At 38.6% G+C, this 7,056-nt stretch overlaps 1 pseudogene; it reads left to right on the plus strand.

Annotated features, from left to right (window-relative positions):
• Positions 1-213: 213 nt before the first annotated feature.
• On the plus strand, positions 214-1,203 carry LOC102819425 (annotated as a pseudogene).
• Positions 1,204-7,056: the final 5,853 nt, after the last annotated feature.

Raw genomic sequence — 7,056 nt, forward strand, 5'->3', positions numbered from 1 at the left:
GGTTTGAACTACAAAGTCGGTGGTTCAAACTCACCAGCTGTTCCTCAGAAATGCGATACTGTGTCACTAGGAGTCAGAAAGGATTCCATGGCACTTTACAACAACAGCAACTTCCATATATGGGATAATAGAAATGAAACCATGACATTCATAACTTCTTTATTGCACTTTTTCATCACAGGTGTTCTTTGAAACAGCTACATATATTATTTCATGGATTCCCTGATGAATAAAAACTATACTACAGTGACAGGATTCATTCTACTGGGCTTAACACAAAATTCCATCCTTCGGGTCATCCTCTTCATGGTCATCCTATGCATCTACCTGGTGACCTTGTTTGGCAATCTCAGCACAATCATTCTGATCAGAATCTCCTCTCAGCTCCATCATCCTATGTACTTTTTCCTGAGCCACTTAGCTTTTTCTGACATAGGTTACTCATCTTCTGTCACACCTAATATGTTAATAAACTTCCTGGTGGAGAGGCATACAATCTCCTATCTTGGATGTGCCATTCAGCTTGGTTCAGTTGTTTTCTTTGGATCAGCTGAGTGCTTCCTTCTGGCTGCCATGGCCTATGATCGCTTTGTAGCAATCTGTAACCCACTGCTTTATTCAACGAAAATGTCCACACAAGTCTGTGTCCAGTTATTCTCTGTGGCTTATATTGGTGGTTTTCTCAATGCTTGTTGTTTCACTATTTGCTTTAATTTTTTATTCTTCTGTGGACCAAATAGGGTCAATCATTTTTTCTGTGATTTTGCTCCTTTAGTTGAGCTTTCCTGTTCTGATGTAAGTATTCCTGCATTGGTCCCCTCATTTTCTGCTGGATTCATCATTGTGGTCACAGTGTTTGTCATAGCCATTTCCTATATCTACATCCTCATCACCATCCTGCACATGCGCTCTACTGAGGGCCGCCACAAGGCCTTCTCCACCTGCACTTCCCACCTCACTGCGGTCACTCTGTTCTATGGGACTATTACATTCATTTATGTGATGCCCAAGTCCAGCTACTCTACTGACCAGAACAAGGTGGTGTCTGTGTTCTACATGGTGGTGATTCCCATGTTGAACCCCCTCATCTACAGTCTCAGGAATAATGAAATTAAAGGAGCTCTCAAGAGAGAGTTTCGTAGAAAGATATTTTCTTAATAAGACCTTTTAGTTTGTAAGGTTTTATGTAACAACATGCAATAAAAATAGCAATGAAAACAAATGGAGATTATGTGGTGAAAATACATTTGCATATCATTAGCTGGTACAAGGTGTTGTAGTAAATGTGGAGGAAACTTTTCAAGGGAGTTACCTTTAATGAAATGAAATAAAATTTATAATTATAAAACAAATTGATTCACATGAAAAAAATATTAATCTGCTGAAAATCCTTTAAAATCTTATTCATATATTATTTTTCAAAAGCAGTTCTACATTATAAATTATAGTTATTTCACCTCAAAATCTTTAAAGTTGTGTTCACTTTCAATAGGAATTTACCCTGAGATCCTGACTTATGCCTTGATTGAGTACATTCTGTGGGAAAATATCAAGATATACCCAGAAAGTAGAGTTACTGGAGAGGTTCTGCTTGTAGAAAGGTTATGTACTGGAGATGAGCTTGTGGAATTATAAAATTCAGACATGTGCTTATGTTCTCTGACTCGAGCCTTTGCTAGGAATTCTGGGTATCTCCATAGAAGAGGGTGAGACTCCCTGATTTACCTCAACCAGTTCACAAGATACTACTTTCTCTACATGAATAATCAGTGTACCAGAACTATTTACTGAATGGACCAAATTCTTGGAGTAATTTGTTTATGTCAGGCCACAATCTGCTAAGGAACCTCTAGGGGACTGGACTGTCCTGAAAATGCTTCATTAACCTTTATATGTTTATGTGATAGATCTGTTGTGTGTCAGTTTAATTGACCTATGATTCTCAGTGCTTTGGCAGTTGAGATCTAGTTATCCCACTTAATGAGATCCAATACAATGTAATCAACTCTATGATGAGGTCTGCTATGAGTAGTCACTCAACTAAAAGGAAGTTTCCTTGATGGTGTGGCCTATTTCCAATATATTGGACACTTGTGTAAAGCTTGCTTGATTTCTGCTGGGTCTGGATCCTGTATCTGGCTCATCATTCTACCTCCTGTTCTTTGGACTTAATCCAGTGACATACTCTATTGCCTTTGAATCTTGGGAGTCATCAGCAGCCTGCTATCTTAACCATTTGACCTGCCTGCATGCTGTCTGACCTACCAATCTTGGTTCCCCCATGGACTTGGGACTTCCCACCTCTACAACTGTGTGATTCATTCCCTTAATATAAGCTTCTCTTTATACATACATATATAAGGAGCTCTGGTAGTGTAATGGTTACAAATTGGGCTGCAAACTGCAAGGTCAGCATTTCGAAGCTACCAGCTGTTCTGCAGGAGAAAGATGAGGCTTTCTGCTCCTGTAAAGATTTACAGCCTCAGAAACCCTGTACAGGGTTGCTATCAGTCAGTTCCGACTCCACGGCACATAACCACCACCACCACCACCACCACCACCACAATATAAGCTTCACAGGTTTTGCTTCTCTAGAGAATCCTGCCTAACCCAATGATCATCACATTTATTGCTGTTTCCTTGTCCCCTCTTTTGTGGTTTAGACAAACATGTATTTGTCTATTCACTCACATGCACAAATTCTCAAAAATTAAAGTAATCATTTCCCTTCAACCCCAATTTGTTCCTTCCCAATATTCTGTATCCCAGTTAGAGGGGTTCCAAACCAATTAAGTTTTCTTTTTAATCCTTGTAACTGAGACACAAAAGGGTTAACCAAATGAATGGACAGTGGATCCAACAGGGAGAGCCTCTTACACCTCTTAGTGGGTGGTACTGGGGAGGTGTTGCACTTTCACTTGGAAAGTGTCAATGGGATGGGTAGGTGTGGGTATCCAGTCCACCTGCTTTTAGAAGAGTCTGTGTTCCATTTTTGTACGTATGGTGTTAGCGAGATCCAACAGGAAGATGAACATACTTACTTGTTCCTGGTGCTACATCTCAACATAGAAATTGCTGCTAAAAACATTGAGGATGGTTGCATAACATGGTGAACATAGTTAATGTCACTGAATTGTACACTTGAAAATGGCTAAAATGCCAAATATTTGGTTATATTTACTTTACCACAGTAAAAAATTTAAAAAAAAGACTTGACAGTATCCAGAATCTCATAATGTAACATCATAAATGTCCAGGACACAGCAAAAAATCACTAATTATATCAAGAACCAGAAAAATCATAACTTGAATGAGAAAAGACAATAAAGAGATGCCAACAACACAATGAATCCAAACAGATGTAAAAAGTTTCAACAGTTAATCATGAATTATCTTGGAATAAATAAAATACAAAAAGAACTTTTGTTTTTAGTTCCTGTCACGTCAGTTACAACTCATGGACACCCCATGTATGCAGAAGAGAAAAGCTTTATAAGGTTTCCAAGGGTATGCCCATTCAGAAGCAGACCAACAGGCGTTTGGATACCAGTCAAAGCATCTATGACCCAAGAAACCAAGAAGTCTGATAGGAGAAAACTATAGAAAGCAAGCAGATATTCAGCAAGCTAATTTTTCCTTTGGGACATTTGTGAATTCTTAACAAATAGTTAGATGAGAACACTGGGCAGTAAATTGAAGCTCTGAGGCAAAGAAGTATTGGCAAGCTTATTGAACTAAAGGGATCCTGGTGTGGTGCTGTAAGATAAGCACTGGACTGCTAAGTACAAGGTCAGTGGTTCTAACCCACCAGCTGCACCTTGGAAACCCTACACTCACTCAGCGTAGGAGCTGACTCAACAGAACATAACATCAAAAACATAGAACTGAAGAGAAAAACACTGGAGTTTGTGGATGACTAGACTATCAGAACTAAAGGGATCAGGATAGCAGGGAAAGGGAACAACAGACAAATGAGCCTGATACTCAGTCTTTCAACTTCTAAAACTCTGTCAAGCAAGAGTATAAGATGCTAAACAGAAATATACTAAGAACAGAGCACACATTTTGGCCTTGTAACAATACTAAGGAGAAAACTATAGACCAAAATCCACTATGGAAGAGGATTCCTGCGGTTCCCTTGTTTCATGTCCCAAATCCCAAATCTGCAGCTCTTAAAAACATGTAACAATATCCAGAGTCTTTACATTGGTTTTATATAAATTATCTGGCTTTTAATTTTTAAAAATTCAGGCATTCCAAGTATGGTACACAGAAATCTAACATGGTCACTATGATCTAGACCTACTGGTCTTAGGCCCAGGATATTCCCCTTCCCTAGAGGGTGGGCAAGACTTATGACTTGCTTCTAGACAAATGAATGTGGTCAAGGTGATGAATGTCACTCCTACTATTGTGTATGTTGTATTAGACTCTCTCTTAGTAGACTTAGATTCAGACTTCCCTAATGGTTTTGAAGAAAAAACTGACATATTGTAAACACAAAGATAGAAGAAAAAAACCAAAGAGTTTTCAATAGATCTAAAGTAAAATAAATTCGAAAGATAGTATTTTATGCAGACAACAATGATTCTAATGGAAACATGAAATTTAGGAAAGATGAAGGACAATGAAAAGGTTAAATGCATTAGTTAACATAAGTGGATGTTGATAACACAACACAGTAAAAGAATGTACTAACGTTGTTAAGTGCCATTCAGTCAATTCTGACTCATAGTGGCCCTGCATTGGGTTTCCTAGGAGTGGCTTGTGGGTTTGATCTCCAAACTTTGTCCTTAACAATCTAGTGCTTATCCTACAGCATCACACCATGACAGTCTAAAATACATGTTGCATTAAAATGTACACTGAACATAAAAGATAGAGTTAGTTAATGGATTTACAATTTCATAAATTGTACACATTTGCCCATGGAGTAACATCCCCAGTGCTTTTCATTATTTTATGTAGATACCAAGGGGTTTTAAAAGTCCATGAAAAAAATTCCATTATCTTTTAATTCTATATTTCCATAAACTTTTTGAATCCTCCTAGTACATATTTGGAATCCTGGTGTGTTGTTGTGGGTTAATGCGCTGGACTGCAAAGTCAGTTTGAACCACCAAGGTTGGTGACTCATAAACTGTATACAGGGTTGTATGAGTTGAAACCGACTCGACAGCTCTTAACAACAGCACTACATATTTGGACTCCTGGTGTGGTGTTGTGGGATAAAGCACTGGACCACAGGTTGATTTGAACCACAAAGCTGCTGGTTCAAACTTATCGACTACTCCTCAGAAACCCTATACAAGGTCACTATGAGTCGAAACAGACTCAAAGCCCTTTAATAAGTGCATATTTATACCTGGTATCATTTCCTTTCTACATCAAGGGCATCGTTAATGTATGAGTCCACTGGTAATTAATTATTTCTGCTTTTGTATATCTAAATAATGTTTATTGTGAAATACTTTTAAAATATATTTTCACTGGATATAGAATGTACATGCAGTTTGTGCTCATGTGTTATAGGATAAGCACTGGACTGCTAACAGTAAGATCAACAGTTCAAACCCATCAACTTCTCCAGGGGAGAAAGATGAGGCTTTCTGTTTCCTTAAAAGACTTACAACCTCACAAACCCTAAAGGTTCAACCCACCCCACTGTTTTGCAGAAGATAAACCTAATGAAGTGCTTCTGTTAAGATTACAGCCAAGAAAGCCTATAGAGCAGTTCTACTCTGTAACACATGGGTTAGCCATGAGTTGGGGAAGCTAACAACATAGATTCTAGACGGAGAGTTGTTTTTTCCTTTTTTTCATTCTTTAAATATGCTTCCCACTCTCCTCACTTGTGTTTCTGATAAGGAATCTGCTGTCATTCTTTGTTCCTCTGTACATGATGTGTCTCTTTTTCTGTGAATGCTTTCATTTATTTTTATACAGCTTTCAGAATCTTTAACAGCTTCATAGAGCTATTAGTAACCTCATGACTGTTTTTGTTAGGGGAAGAATGGAAATGAGGCAAAATTCATATTGCTGTTGTTGTTGTTAAGTGCCATTGAGTTGATTCCAATTCATATAGGGTTTTCAAGGAGCAGCTTGACCCTGTAGAGGGTTTTTAAGGAGCAGCTGAGAAGTTTGAATGACCAACTTTGCAGTTCAAACTGACCTTTAGGTCCAATACTTAGCCTACAGTGTCACACCAGGACAGCATATATTAATAATTTACAGTGAACATTTCAGTGGGATTTAGGACCAACTAACAACACTCATGAAAGCAGCAGTCAAGAAATCAAACAACGTATTACATTAGGCAATTCTGCTGCACAAGACTTTTTTAAAGTGTTGAAGAACAAAGATGTCAGCTTGAGAAGTAAGGTGCACCTGACCCAAGCCATGGTATTTTTAATAACCTCATTTGCATGTGAAAGTTGGATAGTGAATAGGGAAGACCTTAGAAGAATTGATGCTATGGATTTGTGGTGTTAGAGGAGAATATTGAAAGTGCCATGGGCTGCCAAAAGAACCAACAGATCTGTGTTGGAAGAAGTACAGTCAGAGTGCTCCTTGGAGGCCAGGATGGCCAAACTTTGTCTCTTATACTTTGGACATATTGTCAGGAGGGACCAGTCACTGGAGAAGTAGATCATATTTGGTAAGGTGCAGGGTCAGATAAAATGATGAAGACCCCCAGCAAGACAGATTGGAAAAATGGCATGATTAATGAGCTCAGGCATGACAACAATTGTGAGGTTGGCCCAGGACCTGGCAGTGTTTCAGGAAACCCTGCACAGGGTCGCTATGGGTCGGACCCGACTCGATGGCACTTAACAACAACAACAACAGGGTTGCTATAAGTTGGTACCAACTCAATGGCACCTAACAACAACAACAATGTACAAACAAAACCTCTATCCAGTTCTAAAATATTTTATTCTTTGCCAAATAAAAATCTTATGCCCATTAAGCAATCACTCATGATTCCTTCTTCTTTTCAGCCCTTTTTGTTATTGTTAGGTGCTATGGAGTCAGTACTGACTCATAGTGACCCTA

Source organism: Chrysochloris asiatica, unplaced genomic scaffold (assembly GCF_000296735.1).
Source record: "Chrysochloris asiatica unplaced genomic scaffold, ChrAsi1.0 scaffold00140, whole genome shotgun sequence".
NCBI lineage: Eukaryota > Metazoa > Chordata > Mammalia > Afrosoricida > Chrysochloridae > Chrysochloris > Chrysochloris asiatica.